This window comes from Melospiza georgiana, chromosome 4 (genome assembly GCF_028018845.1).
Source record: "Melospiza georgiana isolate bMelGeo1 chromosome 4, bMelGeo1.pri, whole genome shotgun sequence".
NCBI classification, from domain to species: domain Eukaryota; kingdom Metazoa; phylum Chordata; class Aves; order Passeriformes; family Passerellidae; genus Melospiza; species Melospiza georgiana.
The window spans coordinates 38,835,359-38,857,854 of NC_080433.1; the positions used below are offsets into that span (position 1 = coordinate 38,835,359).

At 42.9% G+C, this 22,496-nt stretch overlaps 1 protein-coding gene across 5 annotated transcripts in view; it reads left to right on the forward strand.

Annotated features, from left to right (window-relative positions):
• Positions 1-231: 231 nt before the first annotated feature.
• Positions 232-22,496, forward strand: part of ATP2B1 (ATPase plasma membrane Ca2+ transporting 1) — a 60,344-nt gene continuing 38,079 nt past the window's right edge. The window contains exon 1 of one of the 5 annotated variants that reach the window (XM_058023154.1): positions 232-249. The gene's annotated coding sequence lies outside the window, so the exon portion shown is untranslated. Of the gene's footprint in view, positions 250-394; positions 499-729; positions 847-1,572; positions 1,649-22,496 lie in introns of those variants that run through there. The other 4 variants (XM_058023152.1, XM_058023155.1, XM_058023156.1 and 1 more) reach the window with 4 other exon arrangements.

Genomic DNA, 22,496 nt, shown 5'->3' on the forward strand with positions numbered 1-22,496 from the left:
CAGCCTCCCGCCCGCCAGTGGCGGCGGCGGCGGCGGGCGGGCAGCGGCGCGGGGCTCCGCCTCCGCGGGCGCCGTGCCTACCGGGGCTCCGCCTCCACCTCCCCATTGAAGGCTCCGCACGTCGAGACCCCCCTTCCTGGGCCGAGAGAGGGGCCCCGTCACGTGGCCCGCACTCCGCAGGCGGCGAGGGAGGCGGCGGGGACCGGCGGCCGCGGCGCCGGGAGAGGAGGGGGCGGCGGGCGCGGGCAAGTGAGTGACCGCGGCGGGCGGGCGGGCGGGCGGAGGCGGGAGGCGGGCGGATCGCTGCGCTCCGCCCCGCCCCGCCCTGCCCGGTGGCGCCCGGCTCCTGTAGCGGTTGCTCTGCGGCGCAGGGGCTCGGCGGCGCGCTCGGCGCTGCCCGGTGTGTGCGGGGGAAAGGAGGCGGGCGGGCCCCGGGGAGCGGCGGCGGCGGCGACGGTGGGAGCGCCCGAGAGGAGGGCGAATCGCTGATTCCTGCCGGTGAGGCGACGGGGGCGGGGCGGGCGGTCCGCGCCCCCCTCCCTCCCTCCCTCCCTCCCTCCCTCCCTCCCTCCTTCCTTCTCCTCCCCCGGCTCTCCCCGCGCCGGTGCCCCCTCCCTCTCTCCTTCCCTCCCCAATTCGGTCGCCGCTTCACCCCCCCGCCCCCTCTCCCGCCCTCCTCGCGCGGCCGCAGGGCGGGGGCGGCGCGGCGGGGCCGGCCGGCCGTGGGCAGGGCGGGGAGCGCGGGGACCTTGTGCGCTCGGCGAGAGAACGAGCGGGCGGCGTCAGGTTTACGGGCGCCTCGTCCTGGCCCCCGACCGGCGGCTGTGTCGGCCCCACGGCGCAGAGGTAAGCGCGGCGGCGGCGGCTCGGGGCGGCTCTCCTCCCGGCTGGCCGACCGGGGCGGGCAACAGCGCGGCGGCAGGTGCAGCGTCGCTCCGCTCCCGCCGCGGGGCTGCGAGCCGTGGCCGGGCTCGCTCGGGGGGCCGGAGGGCCGGGTGCCGCGCTCCTGGGCTCTCGCCGGTTCTCCCCGCAGGTAACCGGAGCGTGCACCTGGCCGCCACCGTGCAGCCGGGGCACGGCGTGACCTTGAGGGCAGCGGATGCGGGGCTGAGGCGCCGCGGGAGCGCACCGCCGCGCCGTCGGGGACCCCGCGGCTGGACACGGCAGGCACGCCACAGCCCTGCGAGCTCCTGGCGGGCGGGCGCGCTCACGCCGTGGATTAAGGTGGTGCTCAGCCCCTGCCGCCCGCCGGGTTAAGTAGCCGGGATTAGCCCGCTGCGGCAGCACGACACCGACATCCCGGGCACTTCGCCGCCCCGCGGGGGCTGGGAGCCCGGCACCCGCGCAGCCTCGCCCGCCCGCCGCGCCCCCAGGGCCGTGTTTTTGGCCGCGGCTGAGTCGTACGCAGCTTTCCGTCGGAGCGGACGGGCTGGTTTGATTTATCGATGCCCGGCCGGGCTGCTCATCGACCGGCGCGCACGAGGAAGGGATGCGGCGCCGCTTCGCGTGCCGGGAGAGCGGAGCCCTCGCGGGCGTTTCGGCGCGGGTGAGCCCGACCCCGCCGGGGCCGCTCCGCGGTGGGAAGCGCCTCTAACGGCGGTGTCATCCTCGTCCCGGCGGTGCGGGTAACCTTTGGCTGATGCACCACGTGAGTTTGGGAGCGGGCTGGAGCCTCCGCCGGGGATGGCTGGCCGGTGCCGGGCGCGGGAGGCAGCGCTCGCAGTGGGGAGAGTGGGGTGCGTGGCCGCGCCGCCGTCTGCCCTGGCTTCCTGCCGAGCCCTTCGGTCAGTCGGTAAAGGCTGAAGTCGGAAGGACTTAGGATTTCGAGAGGAAGATCTCGTGAAAAGCGGTTTGTTGTCCCCGGGAGCGTTTCCTTTCGAGCGGCCGTGCGGGTGTTGTTCGCCAGGGGCAGGAAGGGGCTCAGCCTGAGCCCGGGGAAGCTTTTAGGAGCGGAGAGCTGTGGTTCAGTCTGTCCCAGGGCTCGCAGCCTCAGGGGCAGTGTATTAGTTCAGCTGTAACAGGATGTTATGTAGTGCTGTGCGGAATCCACAAAAATCTTTTTTACCTTTGACTTTTTAAACTGTAGGGGCTCGTGACGAGAACAGTAACAAAATTTCGGGAGCTTTTTTTTCTTGTCATTTTAAGATCGGCATTACAGAAATCCTTAAATACTTGTTATGTATGGCATTTGTGCATTTATAACTTTAGTTGCTGAGGCTTTCTTCTCAAGGTCTGTTCAGAAGGAGCTGGTGACACCTATGCTGTGTCTGAAACTGTCATTCTGAAAATGTTTGCTGGTATCTCACCTCACAGTGCTTGAGAGGTGACTGGCTAGGTGATTATTCAAATCATGTCCCTTCTTAGAAGTCAAGTTCCAAGCCCACAGTGCTGGTGAAATGTCTTCATCATTAGTGGCTGGCAATCTTGACCTCCTGGGGAATGAAGTGAGCGTGCCTTTGGAAAACTACCGCCTGTAGGAAAGCCTCTGCATCCCTTAAACATTCCTGGCTCCTAATGAATTTGGGTTAAAATAATGTGTTTTGGTACTTGGAAAGGTGTTGGTTAGATAACTTGCCAATTCCTTGGTTCATGATTCTGTGTGTTCAGAAGGTGGTAGCTGTAGCTATAGCCAGGGCCATTTTTTTTTTCAGCTGTTTGTTGGTTCTTTTCAGGGATTTCTTCCAAACACCACAAATTGTGAATTCCAATAGAGGTAAACTTGTGTATCTTTAAACTGTTGGCTCTTCTGGCAGGAACAGCTTCCAGTGTACTAGGGCTTTAATACTTATGGCATAATGAATGGAAACTCTTGGTGTCAGTGGAAAAAGTGGTCACTGAATTCAGTGAGGAAAAAAAACTCCTACACTTCAATGTGAAATTTTCAGTCTGGAAGAGCATCATTGTGTGGTTCGGTTTATTGCTGGTCCTACTGATGATTATGGTGACCGACCCAGGCTGAGTTAGCTGAAGGAAATGTGAATCCTGTGCTGTGTACAGATACTTGCAGGTTTTCCCAATCAATGTTCCTATGTCAGTGCTGAATTGCAAAATTATTACTTCTGTCCACTCATAGAAAAATGCATGGAAAGCCATGTGGATCACTCAAATGATACAAGCCAAAACTTATTTTAAAGGGAATTGTGGATGTACTATTTGTAAGTACACATACTGTTACTTATGTATATGAAGCAAATGTTTGTGGGAATTTAAAGCAGAAAACAAGACTTGTGTCACATTAGCATTGAGTAAACTGTATCGGTTTCTTACACAAAGTTGCATTACGTACAGATAATGGTGCAAGGGAAGGATCCCCATTCCCCAGAGTATGTATGTAATACATATTCTGCTAATAACCTGGGGTTAGTCCTGCAAATTGAAATCCACTGTAGTCTAAAGGAAGAGTCTTGTTTAGAAAGCCACTCTTTTGTGGACCACAAAATATGGAGAACTTATGTCACTTGTTAAAATTGCAAACATCTAAACTGTTTTGTAGAAAGCTTCAAAGGAAATTCAGGCTTGAAAGTGTCCTGTAGCAAAAGCACAAAGGTCTAGTAATTACTTCTATTCGCTTTAGTTTTAGCTGTTTGAATTTATTTGTAAAGAAGGATGTGATAAATGGGAGGTAATCATGAGGTGATACTAAGAAGGAAGATACATAGGCTGGATCTGCTAAAGCCACCTCAAAAACAGATGCTTTGGAAGAATTAGCTTCACCGAACATTTCAACATTTAAGATTTTAGAACTGGAAACTTACTATTAACTGGCTAGTTCAAAATGAATGTGGCAAAACAATCAATAACATGCCATAGCAGGAGAGTCTCCCTTGACATGAGGGTGGACACGATAACCTAAAGTATCTTCTAACTCGAATTTCTTCCATTAAGGTAGACTAAATATTAATGGCATTCTTTACCACTGAAATGTGACCTCACTAATGTCTTTCAGTGTTTGAACTCTTTATTTTTATATATGTTCTCTTCTGTTTTTAAAGAGAAAATAGTACTGGTGCAAAAAGTGATTCACATTTTATTTAAAGGTGAAGTCAGATGTCAGCCAAATTTAATGCAGAATAGCAAACAGCTATGATTAGTCCTGGGCATCTAAAAGTAAATATCTTCTGAGAAATGAGAAAGACTGCTTGAATCTATAAGAGATCTCTGTTATAGAAATACATGCTTACCTTATTACAAAAGGATCAATAAAATTGCAGTAATAGTCTTAAATTTGTATTCTCTAGTATTCTCTACTTGTCTTAAGTAATAATAACAATAAGACTTGTTAAAAGTTGCAGTTCAGCAGATAAGGATCTTTCTCTATACAGTATTTTAATTAAAAACTAGATAAAATCTAGGAGTTGCAGAATTGTGTCTAAAAAGCTCGGATTAGCTCTGCCTACTGGCTTTCTAGAGTGTGTGCAACAGTCTCAAGAAGGGGTTTTTGGCTTTTTTATTCAAACCTGTTAAATTTTCTCAGAAGACATTTTTCATTTCTTGCAAAGTGTAACAGGTCAAAGAACAAGGGAGGCAGGAAAGATAAGGTGATACTGTTGCTGGCTTGAAAAAAAATAAACCTATGATACTTTGTAGAGGATGGATATTTCTCACAAATATTAAGATTTATTAATTTATTCAAAATAGCTTGCCATTATAGAGATTGGATTCCTCCTCTTTTCAATACCTAGTGTTCTCCTAACTTAAGTTCAGTTAGCTGAAAAGACCATGTTCATTAATTGAACAGCAGTGTGATAAAAAAGTAAGTTTTTCTTTTTTGTTCATGAAGCCCTCCAAACATATCTTAATGCATGTGAAAAATAAAAATATGTTCAGCAGTTTCACACAGAAGATGTAAGCAGTGATAATGAGCAGTATAGAAGGAGGATTTCCAGGAGGTGACATGTACAATGAAATCAACAGGCAAAAATTAGACTAACCCATCTTGAAACAGTTGCACCTACTCAGACAGAATGTCATTTCTACACAGACACTTGGTATTGTCCAGTTTTTCTTTTATTTTTAAATTATTAGGCTTTCAAATACTGTTAATTAAAATGAATTTCTAGTTTTCATGACAGATTTCACTTGATATGAGCAGTATCTTTGAAGGAGCTGTCTGTTCAAGCTATTGGTATTCAAGTAAACATTATGAAAATTATTTCTGCTGCCATTTATAAATCTTACTCTAACTGACAGATGACAGCAGGAGGTGTTATTAGTTTAATTTTGGTGAATTGCAAAGTAGGTATGAGGCTTTCTCCATTGGTATTTCAAAGGTCTTGTGGGAGAAGAAATCTAAGGAAAATGTAGGAGACATTTAAAAAAGAAATCAGAAATAGCTTTGAAAATAAATATAACTTATTTTTTCGTCCAGTAAGAGATAATACGTAATTGCTGTTACAAAGCAGACAAATAACATCTGCCCTGCCTTTGAAAGGGAATGGAATGAGAAAGAGAATATATTCCTCCTTTCTGGTGTTGGCAAGTGCACTGTGCATTTAAAGAGTGCATAGATCCATATTGAGGATGACATTTGATGGTCATCCTCCGTAGTGCTGGCCATTAAGTCTGGCTGGTTTTGCCACTTACAGCATGACCAGTCTCAGCACTAGGGGTAGGTAGCCCTGGCTTCTTGCTGGCTATAACCTGATGTTGCTTTGTAGATGAGAGTTAGGTAATTTTCTGCATGGCTTCCTATTTACAGTGGACTTCAGTGGTTTGCATGTCTTTTTTTTCTTAATATTGTGTTTGAGCTGGATGTTGCCTTCATTCCCAGTGAGCACAGGAAACACCATGTTGCCTTCATTCCCAGTGAGCACAGGAAGCACACTTCTTGGAGCCTATCACTTGTAATCTGCTACCCTTACTTTGTGCCCTTATATTCACAGAAAGATAAGGTAGCAGCAGGGAAAACAACACTATTGGTTTCTCACCACTTGGTGTACAGTGTCTGGTCCTGTAGAGAGGAGGCCCAGGATGTACCAAGCTCTGCACAGTTGATAGCAACAAACCCCAACTCAAGGCAGGAAAGATGATTCAGCCCACTCTGCTTTAAGCAGCTATCTAACTTCTGAGACCCACCCCTAGGGTTATAGTGGCATTCTCTTTTCCTGCTTACATGGTCATTAAAACTTAAACTTTCATATTAATTTTAAGATTTTGAATCAAAGATGAACTTAGTCACTTTTGCCTTACCTAGACCAGTGAAAGAAACCCAAGTGCTGTTCAGTGGAGTGTTACAGATGTGCCCTTATGTGGAAATCACATAACTTTTTCTGCACTTGTTATTTGACCAGTGACTGGTGGCTTGTCTGCATGGCTCTTTCAGGATTGCCCCTGTGTCTCTGCAAATACAAGGATGTGTTCTTGTGCTGTGTATTTTGGCTCCTGTCTAGATTTTAAATAAAACAACTGGTGACTCCATATGGGGATAGGAGGAAGAGTCACAAGCTGTGTTTGGTGGAGTTTTCCACTGTAGAAAGAAAAAACCATAGTGCTATGGTCTTTATTGAAATAAGGAACTCAGGCCACTAGCAATAAAGAGGTCTTGTAGCTACAGCACACTTCTTAAAAGAATATTGTAGAGTGTTCTAAAAAGTCCAAGATGATCACTGTGACTCTCCAAAAGCTTGGAAAACATATGGTTTTGTATGGTAGGTGTTTCAAGAGATAGGAGTCTTTTAAGTCCCCATTGAAAGATTTGTTAGTCACTTCTGTTAAAATGTTTGATGCTCTTTTAATATTCCAAAGTTTTGTCAGACTTTTATGATGGCCTTCTGAAGGTGCTGGTTGATTAGCATAATCCAAGAGGGTGGGGACAGAAAGAGCATAATTTGTAATTGCCTATTTGGCTTGGCACTGTGAGTGCAAAGTTTCTCTGGCTGGCTGAGGTGACCTTATGGCTACTTTCATTTCCACCATCTTAGCCTAACTGCAATAATTCCCCCCTCTTTTTGTGCCATCTCTGCCACTTTGAGTCAACTCAAAGTGCGCCACTAGATGGTTTGTCACAATCTTTGTGCACAAGCTGGTCTCTCCAAGGTGAGAAGTGAGGCTCACATGAGGAAAGCAACACAAATCTTTGGATTGATGGTTGGGAATGTTCCTCCTTGTGCAGTAGTCATGTGAAACCATTCCCTGGAGAGTATTAACCTTTTCACATGGGAGAACTTGAACTTATTGTTTTGATGAGAGAGTCATTTGAGTACCAGTTTTCAACTAATGGTGTTCCATAAAAGTATATTTGGGTTTAAACACAAGAACTATATGCCTGGGTGGTTTCTGATACTGCAGTGCAGTAAAAGAAATTTTGCTTGTGTTGAGCATCCAGGCTGCTTTCTGATGTTTTTACATAGAGAAGACTGAGTAGATAGTAACAATAAATGGCTAGAAAAGGGGGCAGTTATGGTTAGCCCTTGAACTGTTTAAGGGTGGTATTTTTGAGTATCTTCTGGTTGTTTAGATCTAATAAATAGTAGATCAGGATCTCAGTATGCATATTGAACAGGAGTTTTTCGCTTCCATCCAGGTGGTACTGCTGTCAGTATTGATATTGCACTTCAAATGGCTTTATGTTGCTCAGATCTGCCAATTTTTCTTTACTTGGGAATTAAGCTGGTGCAGAACTTCATGAAGCCTATGGAACATAGTGCAAATCAATACTTAAATTAGAGCAGTGTTTACCAGCCTCACTCAGTTGAGGTTGTATGCAACATGAAATGATTTAAACTGGCTGTCAGGGTCTGTGCCAGATGGCTTTCAAATATGCATAGTTGAGACTGACAGCTGGAGAGAGTAGGGAAGGTGCTTTACCACTGCTAGCACCACTGCTTTACTTCTGCTTTATTAATAACACAAATCATTACAGTTTGTGTTCATCTACTTCTGCTCTGCAATCCAAGTAGTTAACATTGACAGTGATTTTTCTTATTCTGCAAAGAGCTTGCTTTGCATAGTGAAACATCTTGACATCTTAACAAAGTCTGCTTTCAGATGCATTTTGATAATAGGTAGATCTTGTTGTAGTGACTGCAGATCTAAGGATTTGTTCCTAAACTAGAGCTGTATTTCTCAAGTGAGTTAAAAGAGATTTGGAAATAAAGGACTAAATTCTCTGGGATTTGAGAAAGGCATGGTCTCTTTCTCTGGATTTGTGTGTATGTGTGTTGTTTACTGGTAGTGGAGGCACTTACAGTGGAGTTGTCCTTCACATAGAGTTATTCGTTCTGCAATGCATGCCAGGTTATGGGAACCTTTTGAAAGAACTTTGGTGCAAACACACACATCCAAAATTAGATGCCAGCATATAAAGCAGTGGTACATGCTAAGTCTTGCTTGTGAGTAATTTGTGAATGGCTCTCTGTATTTTTTATTGATCCTGATGTTGCCGGGCACTGGACAGCAGCTCCTCAAACCATATTAGCAAAATGGTTTAGAAAAGTTGTCTTGGTTGTGAGAAGTCTCATACACTAAAGCCGTGTTGTGCTACCTTCTAACACTGGAAATTGGTTTACCAGATGGAAAAATACAAGAGATGTATGCTTGAGGGGAGTACTTCATATTTTTTGGGAGGATAGTTAAACATTCTTGACAGATGAACCTCTCATTCCAAAACTGCAACGCTGAATTTGCATAAGCTCAAAGTTTTATATTTACCTTCTTCTGATAGTCAAATCTAAGGCTACAGAAATTGTTATGGAGAATAAGGTTGTATATATAACCCTGGGCAAAATGCTTTGAACTGGACAAAGTTAATACATGTTACTTTGAGGCAGCCATTGTAAAACAGGCCAATTTCAAGCTCATGATGGGGAGCTGCCCAAGGCCACTCCTGAGCATTACTGAGCTGACACAGTACAAACACTTCTGACAGGCTTTCCTCTTCGCCGTCACAGCTGGCAGTAGCTGAAAATGGTGGCGTGGTTGTAGGGCTACTGCATGGCCTAGATTCCTGGAGCGAGGGTGAGCAGGAGAGCTGAGGCTGGCTGGCACCTGTACCTGCCATGGGGACGAGGATGCCTGTAGGAAAGGTCTTGGCCACCCTGCAGCACAGGGAGCCTGAGCCAGCTGCTGGGCTCTCCTGGGCTGGCAAGGACTGGCCCACGCTGGGCAGCACGAGCAAGAGCGTGACCAGTGGGCTTTGCCTTCAGTCGTTCTCTTGTGAGGCCACGTCCAAAAATGGTGCCTTGTTTTGCACCTCTCCTGGCAGTCGATGAGGGGCTGTCCTGTGGTGTGTGGAGAGAATTAGAGTGAGGTGGCTTTGCTTGAGCTGGAAGGGGAAGGCTAAAGAGGGACCCTGGTGATGGTCTGTAGTGGGGCTTAGCAGGAAGGGTGCAGCCAGGCCCGTCTTTTTCCCAGGATGACTGTGGGGGTGTGGAGAGGAACTTCCATGATTGACTTGAGCTGGTGAGGCCTGTGCTGGCTGGAAGGGGCAGTCCCTGTCACCGTGTGACCTTCAGGAGGAACCGCTGGTGTTGCTGCTGTCCTGCTTGTCACCGGTTCTCATCTCGGGCTGTCCCCTGCCCTTGAGGTCAGGTGAGCGGCGTGCTGGCGCAGGGCTGTACCTTCTGGCAGTAGCACAGCCTTGGGTATTCCTGAACTAACTGTGAAGCCACATCCTTCCTCTTGCTGTGACATGGTAGTGCAGCTGCTTGATATGCGAGTTCAGCCCAGCCGACTGTGCTTAACTTTGGCAGAGCAATCCTGGCCACTTACATAAGCGTCTTAAAAAACTGAAACCAGTCACTCTGCGCTGCTTCTGTTGCTGAAGCGACGCAAGCGCATCTACGATGAGATGCATGTGACTATTTTAGATCATGTCCTAGGTGGCTAAATATAATATTTTCTTAGATATGTTTTAATTTATCCATTGGCTATTTACAAAAAGCGTCTGAAGTGCCTACCTTAGAGGCAGGTGTTCCTGTTCGGGCAGGTGAATCTTGCATATGATGGAAGGAATGTGAAGTTTTAAACCACAAAATGCACACAGGCTTCAGAACTTGAGATAGACCCTTCAGGTGGTGAGAACAGGTGATGGGAAAGAGCACATTTTCAAGACTGACTTTTAAAAAAGCTCTTGCATCTCTTGCATGATGTCTATTACCAATTATTGAAGTACTAAATCATGGGGAGTGATTAATGCTAGAATCAGTAGTTGTTCAGCTGTGTACTAAATGTGGGGGTTTCAGGTTAAAAACTGAGATAACAAGCCTCTATAGATCCTTAAAGGCAGCTGTAGTAATTCTGAAGTATAAAATTCTGTGGAATTTACTGTAGAAACTTCACCAAGAGAAAGGATGCTCATGTTTCAAGGGGCTTTTCAGCCCTTTCCCCCACACCCTACCTACTTTATATAAACGGATCATGTGTCTTAACTTGCTCATTAGAACCCTAATGTCAGCCTCTCAAATGTGAAGTGTGTTATAAACATAGTTAGTTGGGAGCTTAGCAAGGCTCTAGTTGCCGGATGAATTAGAATTTGTGGTCTATTTCCTGTGAGTATGGTGTCATATTTGCTTCACTCAAGCAGGTTCAGTGTAGTTCTGTGCCATGTTTTGAGTTGGCACTGGCATTGGATTATCTGTGTGGTGAGTCTGGTTAATAAAATATAACCATTCTGCCTGAAAAAAAAAAGCATTTTTACTATCTGTATACCACTCTGTGTACCTGCAGGAACTTCAGTGTTGTCACAAGAGACTGCAATAACTTGGGGAAGTAAGGGATGATCAGAGTGGTCGGTATGCATCCTGACACTTGATCATCACCACGTTTGTGATGGAAGAAGCATGGCTTTCCTTGCTGTGGTTGCTCTGCATAAAACATATTGAGAAGCCTAGCTGGAGTCCTGGGAACCACCCAGGCACAGCACACAAATAGAGAACACTGCAGGAGCTCTGAGTTTCAACAGTAAAACTCTGAAGTGGCTTGGTTGCATGGTAGGGGTAAAACTTTTTAGTCAGCTATAAAATATCGTGTAAGCTCTGTAAGATGGGAACCAGCTCTGCCCACACTGAATTACTAATTTTGTGAATCTGCCATGTGAAAATGAAGCTGAGAAGTGAATACCACTTTCTTGTAGATGGGGAGAAGAAACAGCCATCTAATTTGCTGAAGGGTGGTTATTCTATTTTTACAACCTGAAACAAGTGAAGGCTAAATTATGTAGCTACAGGCACATTCTTCTTTGGTAGGTAGTAATCAAAATCTAATGATTAAAGCTGTCAAAGCTTTTTAAAGTTCATGTGAAGTTTAAGATGATGGAAATTTATCTTTTCTTCAGGAGGAGGAGTGTTTTGCTGCTCTTCTAAAGGAAACTTTAAGACAAAGGCATTAATTGCACTTGTATGACTTTCTCATATACAGATTTCTAAATAGCGAAACTTAGAAATAGTCCCCCAAAAAATTATTTGTTGAATGCTTAAGAATTCATCAAATAATTGGAAAAATTGTATATGAGCTTAGCCTTGTACCTGCAAGTTAAGAAATGTGAACTTTATTCAAGAAAAAAAAAAAAAAAACCAGTCGATTTTGTAGACTAAAAAATGTGGGTGTCTGTTTGTGGAGTTTTTGCCAGGAAGGTATGTTGTCTCATGTTGGCCTATAGTTTTGGGTTCACCTCCATGAGGTGATGGCAACAAGCTATCAATCTGTCTGCTCAAAGCCTGTTTCTCTTTCCAAAACTGTTTCCACAGCCGCCACTGTGTCAACACCGTTCAGTCATAATTGTCAACTCCAAAGCAGTCTGATCAATGGAAATGCTAAATAAAGCAGCAGGGCTCTTGCCTCCGAGGCTGTGTGAAACCAGATTTGCCAGGAGGTGTATGCCTCTGAATATCAGCAGAAAGGCTCACTGTTTGTTATCTCCTAGTCCAACACTGTTGTGTGCCATCAGGGCTCCTTTGCTTGAGGTTGTCTTGAACTCTGAGTTTTTCACCTTGTCTTCCAAGTGAAGTTGTTTTCTAAGAAGTGGACAACTAAAAGGGTTTAGTTTTTCAGAAACTGAGAGACTGGAATCCATAGGAATAAAAACTTGAATTGCAGCTATGTGATGGTTTTAGTTGTTGAGGTTTTGGTTGGTTTTTTTTTTTTTTATTTAATTTTTTAAAATATATTTGAAGCATCAGACTTTATGGTACTTGTTAGTACTGTTAGAATTGCTCCTGCTATTCATCAGATATGAGACTTTTAAAATGTGACAGCTGGTTGAGGATCAGAAACGAAATACCAACTCTACTGCCCATTGACATACATGTCTATGAAAGACCAAGGAAGTTCTTGGCATGCTTTAAACTAAGTGCATTAGATTTGCAGGCACAGCTCTTTTAGTGCTTTCTTACAAGGTATCTTTTTCACAGCTGATAAGTAAAATGATGTCTGTACTCCCTCTGCTGGCTCTGCAAAAGTAGCTTTCATGAGCTTAAATAGCTGAGTAGCACCTCTTACAAATATGCCTGCGTGTAATTCTGAGTTAAGAACAGTTTAATGAATAGAAGAGAGATTTTCCTGAAAAATGGGTCAACAAATAGTTCCTGAAAGCCAATCAGGTGTCTCAGATGCTATCTCCTGCTAAAATGGTAAACACTGGTGTTGTGTATACCTTTGTAATTGTAGTCTGATCTGTTTTTGTGTATCAACAATTGGATGGGGTTGTCCATTAAAATACTTGTACATCTAGTTATACATCTAAGCTCTGCTCGTAAAGGGATTGTGTTCCATATGTATATGAAGAGCTATGATTAGAAGTCTCACACGGGGAAAGAAAACTTATCTACTTCCATAAATTCGAGTGCCATATACCTTTATTTGCTTATTCTGAGACTACTTGTTTTTTTCAATGTGAAGAGATGTTCAATATAAAAATTCTCAGCCAGAATGGAAAAAGTTTAGGCTTGAACAAAGTCTTGGTGTATAAATAGGTGTTATGAACATAATTGAAACAATTGCACTTGGAATTCAGTAGACATCTTTACATGCCAATGTAGTTCATTCTGTTATCTTGATTTCTGGTATTATTATTCTATTATACTACTGCTCTGGTTATTTTTAGTTTTTGGAATTCAGTGACAGTTTAACAGTTTCAGAGAACTAAAAAGGTAACCCACCCTAATATACTGGTCAGTAATCAGATGAGTGGAATAATAATCCAAACTGCCTTTTTACTGTTTGCCAGTTCAAAACATCTCTGAACAAGAACGTTTGAGCCTGTGACATGGAGTCTGGTTTCTGGTTGTGAAGTCTGAGGAGATTTTCTGGATTTTTGACCCTGCAAAGACCCTCCAGTCTTTGTCCAGACACTTTACTGTCAAATATTCCAGAACAGTAAAAAATTGAGCAAACTCAATTAAGAATTCAGTGCGGCCATTGCAGTTCCTCCTGTTGAATTTCTCTTTGAGTGTACCTGTGGCTGTCTGCAGATGTCTTCAGGCATTGCTGTACTGAGAAGGGGCTTTTTGGCTGCAAAAAAACAGACAGTTGCCCAGGCCTTGACATTGAGGTTAGAACAAGTCATCTTCTCAAAACAAGTGAGTTCCTCCTACCAGATATGCTCTTCCTCCCCCTGCTATGGTGGATTAAGTTTCTGAAGTTTATCCCTGTGACTTGGCTTATGATCAGAATTCAGAGTTTTACTACCATGCTCAATATTTTTTTTAATGTGCAAAGTTCCATTTTAATAATCATATAAATTGACAAGTAAACCAAAAATTGTGGACCTCCATAATATTGGCCATTAAATTTAGCTTGGCAATGTCTGCCTTCAACCCTGGCCTTGTCAAACAAGAACAATGGAGGATTCTCCATGCACAGGAAAATGCATCAATTTTTTAGGAACCTAATAGTACATTTCAGAATCTCCAAATTTAAGAGTCAGAGAATCCTGATCTTAAAATATCTTAAAATAATAAAATAGCTTGGTTTAGGCTTCCTGTGGGCAATTTTGCCATGATGCAGTTGTTTAAATACTTGAAAATATTTGCTCTGTGCAAATATGCTTGTGACAGCTGATGGCTTATTTTAATAATAATTGCTCAACAACAAGGTAAAGTTTTAGTAACTACCTACTTTTTCAGTTTTGAGAAAGCTGTCTTGAAAGCTGTTTAGCTTAATTATGTGCCTGAAGCATCACACGTCAAACTAGATTGGGACTTTGACAGACAGCCCTGTAACTGCCTAAAATTCTTCTTTTACACTTAGTTTGATTCTGGATTCTGACTGTATACTCTTTGATCACACTGCTGGCTTCCTTTATCAGATAACTGTTTAAACACCAACAAAATTAGCTATTCCATCAGCCCCCCAAACAAAACCCCAAACAAACCAACCCCTACCCTAATTTCATGCTATATTGGTTAGAGCAGAAGATTTCAAAGGCAATGGATACATGTGCAAAAATCTGATTCCTTTGGCAGGGTTGTGACACACTAAGTAGCAACTTACTGTTAGTAACCTAGAGCAAGCTACTAGACACTGGTAACAAGTCTGAGTGCAACATACAAAACTACTTATAAAGGTTCAGTATAATGCATGGCTTTTGTCTGAAGGTGAACTGGGAACATTTTTTATAAGCTGTGTTGCTATGTCTGAATAGATATGAAGCATCCATTGGTATAAATTTTTGTCCTTCTTAGAGCATCCCTTTCCTTGAGAAAAGGAGGAAATGGAAAACAAATGTTGCAAAACCAAGCTAAAAAGTTAATATGTTAGAGACCATGGTAGAACTGGGCTGTGAATGTGCTTGTCATAGTGTACAGATTTGAATTTGTGTGTAACTTAAATGACCCAAATTCATAACAACTTTGAAATTAGGTGTATGGTTGGTTTTCACTGTGTAGGACTTATTCATCAACTTTCTCTTCATCTTCCTTACCAGTGTTTTCCTTACCTCAGGTCTGAAAGTGTGAATAACAAGTCTGCTACTTGTTACTAGCGGATTACATGCTTGCACCAGTTTTTTCTAACTCTTGTCTACATCAGGTAGGATTTTTTTTGAAAGGCTACTGAAATAATGCTTAATTATAGAGGTTTTCAGATGGCTTCTTTCTATGTTTCCCTTGATAAACTAATGAAAATAAATCATCCTTAATGGAACTGAAAAGCAGGTTTTTGGAGAACAGTCCTAGCACAGCTGCTTCCTAGTAGGCTGCTTTCTCTTCTCCAAATGCTACGTGTCCTTCAAGCTTAAGGGTTTATTGAAAGTGCTGAAAAACCAGCTGATGGCATCCTTTGAGGAAAACAGGGATACAGGAGTTTGCTTAGGAAAGTGGAGCAATAGGACCAGAGAAGGAATCTCCTAAAATTCCCTTCAGACAAACTGAGTCCCTAACTGTGAGAGTTTAGGTAATTTGTGCTATGTTTTGCTTCATGGTGCCGTGTCAATTTTTGGTTTTTTTCATGATACTTTTATCTTCTCAGTCACTTCCTTCCACTGGGGAAACAGACATTTCACTGAGTATTACTAGCCTCAGGCTAGAGGAAGCTCTTGTGTTCCTTACTCTGTTCTACCTGTGTGTTGCATACGATAAATTTGTGAGTTGCAGAATTTAGATTAAAAATATAGTTGGCTTCTGACTTAACAAGGTCTGTGGGCCCCTACTCAGCTGTATAGTGAAATAATCTCATTCTGAGCCGAGGTGTGATACAGTCAGACGTGCAATGGTGCTGGTCCTTTTGAGGGAGTCTGCTGGAAGCCATGAGCTGAACATACAGATCTTGGTTATTTAAAGAGTTTGTGCCATCAGCAGTTATAACATGCACAATTTCAGCAGGATGCTTGAGGTTTGCCACTTGAGAAGCTGATACTGCCTTTCCCAGTCCCTTTTCTTCAGAGATACTGTATTATTTTGGTATCACTAGAAACAACATGATTGTAACAGTGTACAACTTGAGCAATGTGCCACTGCAAAACAAACACTTGTGGGGAGTAGCTTTCTGTAGAAGAAACAAAATAGGTCTGACCTTGCTGAGACAGAATGATGATCTGTAGTCTTCATGGGTGGGTTGTCTCTTGGTCCTGAGGGTCAGCTGCAGATGAGCTATGAGCATTTAGCTGTGCTAAATGCATTAGGCTCTCAATCCAGATACCATCCTTTGGAAGGACAGATATTAAGCTTGTTAAACAAGCAATTGCTGCTGAGGATTCAGAGCTACCTTATCAGAAGACTGACACCGCACTGTATATGCCTGAGGTGGTTATGCTGCAGGCATCTGAGTGCCTGCTGGTTTACCACTTTAGTTCTGCTAGCCTTGTGCTTTGGTAGGGCAGGGGAGTGATGAAGTCGGGGAGCTGATCCTCAGCACAGAGTAGGTTCAGCTGGTTGTGATGGAGTTCTTCAAGGCATGGCCTTTCTCCACCTAGGGGAGGTGTGCCAGAGCTAAATTAGACACCTAGCTCACCTCAGAATTTGAATGATTGCTGATTAGCCTGGAAGCAGAGCTGTGTGCAAAAAGTGCATTAGGATCCACTGATGCTAGTGAAGACTTAAGGCATTTGGCTTATGGGAAGTGGGAGAAGGGATTTCCTTTGTTGTGTAGCATAGGACTTAATGGAGCGTGGTTTTATTTGCACTTTTCCTGAGTTGCTTTCTTTTTTCTAATTAATTAATCAAGCACTGATGTCTTTGTAATCTCAGAAACCTAAGGAGTTATACACAATGAAGTACTTCACAACTGAAGACTTCAGAAATGAAGCTGTGATTATTAATTGCACATAGCCACTTTGTATAGCAATTTTATATAGCCTACCATGGGAAATTAATTAAATTTACTAAATCTGCTTGAGCCATTGTCTGACAGTAATGTCAATTTGCTGTTCAGTCCAGTGTCTGCCCTTCTCTGAAAAGTTATGTACCATGCTATTTTTTTAGTGGCAAGCCAGTTGAATTGTGTCCTGGGTTTGCTCAACCCACTTTAACTTGAAATAACAGAGGGAAGAGAAACCTTCCCTTAAAGGGAGATTTAATGTTATCTTTAAGGTGGCAGCCATATAGTTCTGTGATAAAGATGCTTCTAGCATTAGCTGAATGTGTGTCTTGTCCCTTAAGCTGACATATCCACATTGCTTGTGCGACTTCTACAAATAAATCAGCCCCTCCTGGTGTGTTGTGGGAAAACTTATTCAGAGAGTAGAAATGCTGCTATTTAAATTTTTCCACTGAGGTGGGGGAGATCCTTTTTGGATGACAGCTTTCTGCACCACCCAGCTACAAGTATCCCACTCACAGGTGTGGAACCATGAAATGCACGGCTACCATCACAGCTAGTGGGAGGGAAGGTGGAGGCTTGGGAAAAAGGACCATGGTGCTTTCTTGCTCCTTGGATCCTGGAGGGGGGCAGATTTCATGGCTAGGAAAAAAAAATTGTTATTAAAGGTCATAGAAGTACATGGAGAAAGGAAGACAGGAAGGAGCATTAGTAAAGGAAGAAGTGCTAAAACCATTTGGAGTGCTGTATATCCCGTGAGAGAAGGACTTAGAGCAGGACCCAAATGAAATACCTTCTCAGAGGCTGAGGTGCTGTAAAGAAGAGTAGGGAAGCACACAAGAAGTGTGTGTTCCAGGCCCGAGGTTGCCTGTGTGCCTGTTGCAACAGCAGAGCTCCCATACTCTGTTACTTCATTAATGCAGTTGGCAGAGCCCATGGCTTTTCCCAATGCAAAAGGATAAGGGTGGCAGGTGTAAGTTGCAGTGTTGTCAGTGTCAAATAATGAGAGCTGCTTCAGGACCTCTGTGAGTGGGAGTGTTACACCGTGTCACTGCAGCACAGCCATACCTTTGGTCACCTGAGGATGTGACAGACTTGCTGCTCTGTTAGTTACAAAGTGCTGCGATGGGAATCTCAGCTTTGTGCATTCTGTCTGCTAACACTGCTTATATATTCCCTGTCTGTGTTAAAGAAACAAGCTCCTTAGAGTATTTATTGTCTTATATTGGATGGTGGAGATGGGATTGTCATGTGTGTACTGATCACAGAGCAGTTAATTTACCATCATTCTACACACAGTTGCCAATAGCTATATTGCAGTAATGCTTCAATGTGTGTAAAACTATCCCAGAGCAGCAACCAACCCTGCATAAATGAGAAACTTTGGAGTAGCTAGAAGTGTGTGACAATGCAGGGAGCATGACAACTTAGCCTTTAAGTGGGTGTCAGACCTCAGAGAGATGGAAAAGTATTATCGTGAGGAAAGACTAATTTTGAAACTGGATAGTCCCTGAAGAATAAAGCAATATGTAGGCTTAAAGAAATCATTAAATATGTCAGATAATACCATGAGGTGAAGCCTACTGAACATGCTTCTTACACTGTACCAGAAAGAGGAGGCCCAGTGGAATGGATCAGTGAGCTGAGCTCTCAAAACTTATCAAAGAGAGCTAAAGGAATGACCAGTATAATCATAATAAATAATAAAGAATTTTGTGAGAGATTTCACTCTTGTGTTTCTGCAAAGCCATACACTGGATTCTCAAATTCAAATATTGAGGTAAAAAAGCCCTTACAAACAAAAGAAAACACAAGCCAAAAGGACCCCTGAACCTCTTTACAGAACCAGCAGGAGGGGCAAAGTTGTGGGGTATTTCTCAAAGTGCTGCTCAAGTGTGGACTAGTTATGATATTTGAATTTTAAAACCCTTTGTCTCCTTAGGAAGAGAAAATAGCAAACATAATTGCAGGAATTTTCTCAGAATGACTCTTTTAGCCAGTTTATTTGGTGTATTTCTGGCAGGCAGGAATTAATGAGCTTCAGGTGAAGCTAGTATAGCTTTCAAACTAGATTTCTGAAGAAATAAGGCTCTTTAAATGTTTGAGGATAAGGGTATACTGGGGTATGGTATTTCCAAAAGGCTTGTGAAAAATCTGAAGCTGAAGGTTCTCAGACTGGCTTTTTACAGGCCAAAAGGGAAGCTTCTTAAACTTTAAACACAAGAGGACAAAACATACATCCAATTTAGCATCATAGTGTGGACTCACTGGGATGGGTGACCAGACCTGAGGCTTTTGTTTAATTTTTCTTACATTCCAGACACTTGCTTGGTTGGAATGGTGATTTTGAGGATCATAAATGGATCCTGTACCACATTAATATCACGATTTGTATATTACCTGTTTATGGTTCAATGAGCATAATAGAGTATTTTGTGGTAGTCTTTGTACTTAGCAGTAAGCTAGTCCAAAGTAGCCAGAAAAGCCTTAAAGCTTTGCCTAAGTTACTTTTATTGCTCTAATAGAAAGGAATTGGTTATATGCATAGTGTCTTTATGGAAGTAATTTGGCTCAATCTCATAGGCATAAATATTTCCTAGTAGTTTTAAAACTAATTTTAAATCTCTTTTGAAGTTTTCTGAATACAAGAAAAATCAGGTAAGAATGGACTTTTGCCTTTTGCCTGAAGGCTCATAAATCTAAAGAGCTTTTTGCATCTCTTTGATGTCGTGAAGCATGATCACACTCAAAAGCCTACTGCTCTGCCTAAGTGGATACTAACATAAAAGAATACTTTCTGAAAAAAAAAAATGGGGAGTATTAAAATCAGGATGAAATGGTAAATATGTCTGTGAAAAAAAGGTGAAAACATTTCTCAAGACAAGTCATACCTGTAGGAATAACTGATGGAGTCAGCTGCTGGCTTGCTGACATTATCAGAAGTGACCAGCTGGATGCATTGCACTGAGCTCTAAATACAACGAGTAGCTGAAATCCAGGAATCCCAACTCCATCTCTGTGGGATGAAATTTGGTACCATCTCACTTCACCTTTACTTGAAACTTAGTTGCATATAGTGATGTCATATCCCTCATTTAACACACACCTGTCAGGGTTTGTGACCTGAGCACATTTTGCACTTTAGGAATGCCAGTAAACTCTGTTGTAGTCCTATGATGCATAATTTTAGTGAGTTGGTTGCCATGCTACCACCCTATCTCTTTTGGGAAAAGTTCAGCTTTGTCTTGTCATTTTTGTCAATATGGTTTTGACAAATGTTGATGGGAAAAGTGTGGTAAGTTGTTCATGAACCTAGTAATGTGAATATTTGTTAATGGATGACTTTACTACTTTTTTTTTTTAAACCCACTTTTAGGTTTATATATTTAGCTATAGACAGATCTGTTAAAAGAACTTCATTTACAGCATAATTATCCTAAACTGTGCAGGATTAAGAGACTTGAAATCCTCAGTCATCTTATTTTGAACTCAGTGGATCTGAAGGAAAGGAAAATATTGATGGGCTTTGGGCAAAATTTTTTTCTTGCATTTTATACACCCTCAGGTTTGCCTTCAGTCATCAGCTGCCTTCATCCAAATTTTGGCAGCTTCACTCACTTCAAGTTAGATGAGGAAGCTGACACACACAGTAAATGCTTGAACGCACTCAAAATGATTCTGGATGGGACAGAGTCCCATCTAGAGGTTAAAACTTTTTTCACTGAGATTACAATAAACTGGAGTAACCTTTCATTGCGAACAGTCCTCTTGAATGTAGCCCTTAGTTTATAGTGTCATCACAGAGCAGAAAGTAGATGAACCTAGGAAAAAGAAGTACAGAGAAGGAAGCTTCAGGGCCTGTGGGTGGAGAGGAGAGAAGCTGCCTGAGTGTTGATCAGAGCTGTGGACTGCAGAAAAGTGGTTTAAAGTGGTTACAAACTTGACACTTTTGCATGGTTTTGTCTTAAGTGTTTGTCATCTTGTGGACGGGCCAGCAATGTGATATGAAATAGGTGACTATGAAACCCTAGTACCTCAAACACACAGAACACTTGTTGCTTTCTTTAATGATGATCACATTGCTTTTGTCCTCTGGGATTTTCCAGTATGTCTCAAAGTCTGATGTTCCTTGAAAGTGGTCACAGATTTTCTGAAGCCCTTCTTGTCGCATCAGTCTGTCTATTTTTGGATCAGTAATATCTATTTGGTTACCTCAGAAAGCTAATGATCGGTTTAAACTCTTGAGAAAATAGTTTCCTACAGCACTTTCTGATCTTGTTTCTGAGTCCAGATGTCACTGCAGCTGGAGCTGAGTTGTTTGGTGCGTGGGGACAGGCCCTGGCTTGGACAAGGCAGGGCAGTACAGGCCTGTTCAGATGGTGCATGGCAGAACAAAATGTCAGCTTGCTTGCTGGGCTCCTGGCAGAGGCTGTGGACCAAGCTGCTTTGTAAGAGAAGCTTATGTCCTTTGTGCCATAATAACTCACCTTCAAGACTTGTACAATTTTTCCTTGTTACTACCAAAACAAGAGGAAAATTATGCAGAACCTGTGTGTGAACACTGCTGATTTGTATTACTACTTATCTGACTTCAGACTACTGAAATCCTAATTTGTTTGCTATAATTTCAATAAGAAATAAATTTAGGGTCTTAAAGGAAAGAAACCACCAATGGAGGAAATGGTTTCTACAGGTGTCAGTCACAGTAGGCAGCAGAAATCCCTTAGATTAAGTGCCATAAATCACAGAATCACAGAATAATTTGAGTTGAAAAAGACCTTTAAATGTTATCTTGTCTAACCTCCCTGCAATGAGCAGGGACAATCCTGGTGTTTAGATCCAACGCAGAATCTAGGCCAGTTTTTATTTCAGATAGGTAAGTACATCTGCTTCCCAGGAGATTAGGCTTCAGAATTAAATCAGATTTCTCTTTGAAAACTAAGCAAAAGTCATGACCTTTGATGAGTTTACTGTTTATAGCACATAAGCTGTAATAACTGAAACTTGTAATTGCAACACTGTTTGACATAGACTCAAGATGGTATGCTAAAAAATTTGTTTGTGCCCTTTGCCTCTTAGTTCTTCAGTCTTCTTGTACATGTCTCTTCATAAACCAGGCTGAGACGTTTGCTCTGAAACAATAGCACGGCACTGAAGTTATTTAACTCCTGTTTGTTCAGTAATGACTTGTAAAAGGATACTGTTCTGTATTTATGTTTTGCCTCATTAGAATTCATTCATATTCCTTGTGAAACAGCTGGTGAGTTTCTGTAGCCTGTCAAGTAGGTGGGAAGATCTGTCTCTTACAGCAAGAAGTTTGACCCTTCAGAGCACAAAACTTCAGTCAATTTAAGTTTGATTTCCAGGTTACTTTCTCAGTTACACTTTGCAATAATGTTCCATTATAATAACATTGCAGACAGCTTCCCTTCTTTCTTTTCCCCCACCCCTGCAATGTTATGTGATGGCTTGAAGCTGTGGATCACACCCAAACTGAAGTATGCAAAAGCATATGATATGTTTTCAATATCTTTTAACCTTTGTAGGCAGGTTAAAAGGCATGACAACTGAAACATATGGGATGGTTTTTATCACAACAGCTTCTTGATATGCAGATCTGTCTGGTATTCATTGTACTAATTAGATTAAACAAAGGCTTTCCTGAGATAATCACTTTGCAAGCCCTTTCCTATATTACAGGGCCCAGTTTTAGTGTGTTGCTGAAGGTCAAATGCTACCAGCTAATGCTCAACATCTGAATGCATACTGTTCAAGCAGATGTATAAATTAAATTTAATGACACAAGA